The sequence below is a fragment of the Pteropus vampyrus genome, unplaced genomic scaffold, assembly GCF_000151845.1.
Source record: "Pteropus vampyrus isolate Shadow unplaced genomic scaffold, Pvam_2.0 Scaffold275, whole genome shotgun sequence".
Lineage (NCBI taxonomy): Eukaryota > Metazoa > Chordata > Mammalia > Chiroptera > Pteropodidae > Pteropus > Pteropus vampyrus.
The window spans coordinates 1,031,631-1,032,868 of NW_011889056.1; the positions used below are offsets into that span (position 1 = coordinate 1,031,631).

The 1,238-nt window shown below is 55.6% G+C and overlaps 1 pseudogene; it reads right to left on the minus strand.

Moving 5' to 3' along the window:
* Window positions 1–573: 573 nt before the first annotated feature.
* On the minus strand, window positions 574–692 carry LOC111729692 (annotated as a pseudogene).
* Window positions 693–1,238: the final 546 nt, after the last annotated feature.

Genomic DNA, 1,238 nt, shown 5'->3' on the forward strand with positions numbered 1-1,238 from the left:
TTCTCTCAGGGCTCTGAAGGCCAGAAGTATGAAACCAAGTGTCAGCAGGGCCGCGCTCCCTCCAGAGGCTCTAGGGGAGGGTCCTTCCTGCCTCTTCCAGCTCCTGGTGGCTCCAGGTGTCCCTTGGCTTGTGGCCACATCACTCTAGTCTCTGCCTCCACCTTCACATGGCTTCTCTGTTTGTGTCTTCTCTTCTATCTATTATAGAGACACCTGTCATTGGCTTTAGGGCCCTCCCGCAACTCAGAGTGGTCTCCTCTAAAGACCTTGCACTTAATTACATCTACAAAGACCTTTGTCCAAATAAGATCATGTTCACAGGTTCTGGGAGGCAGGACGTGAGCACTGGGTGAGAGGCCGAAACCTTCCACTCCTGCCTGGAGACGTGTGTATGGGGTAGGATTCCCAGCGCACGGACACCTCCCTCCAAAAATAACTCTCTAACTGCCCCTCTTTGGTGAAATTCTCACCTTCGGCTTCCAGCCTGGAGAGAGGCGCTAGGCAGAGTTTATAACCGGTGAACCCCGACGTTCCAAGCCCCACATGTGGGCCTGTACCTCTCTTTTTTTTTGATGCCTACAGCACCTGGTCTTCCTAGGTGGTCTCCCATCCAAGTACTAACCAGGCCCGACCCTGCTTAGCTTCCAAGATCAGACGGGATCGGGCTTGTTCACGGTAGCATGGCAGTAGACCTGTACCTCTCTTTGGAATGGGAGTAGGTATCACCTCTTCGGCCAGAAAGCCCATTTTGTCATCCTCTTACACTTGACGTCGTGTTTGGTGTTCTGCATCGCGTGTGGCCCCAGGACTGCACAGGCTTCATTCCTTGTCCTGCAGAGAGTACGGGTCTCGTGTGACGCCTCTGTGGCCTTTCTCTTCCAGACCTTGACTTGTTGGATGAGCAGGCCCCCCTGGAAGAGTCAGCCGTGTGAGATGGTGCAGCCCAGTGGTGGCCCGGCTGGGGACCAGGACATGCTGGGTGAAGAGCCTTCTCTGGGGAAGCCGGCCATGCTCCACCTGCCTTCGGAGCAGGGCGCTCCTGAGACCTTCCAGCGCTGTCTGGAGGAGAATCAAGAGCTCCGAGGTGAGGAGGACCACGGGTGTGAGGAATAAAATGTCAGGGGACTCAGCCCTGCTGGGGAGAAGGCTTATTCTACTCACCTGCGCCTCTTTGTTTACTGGGTCCGGAGGTGGGCATGCACCTGAGAGCCAGCTAGTGATTCACGCTCAGCTACCCT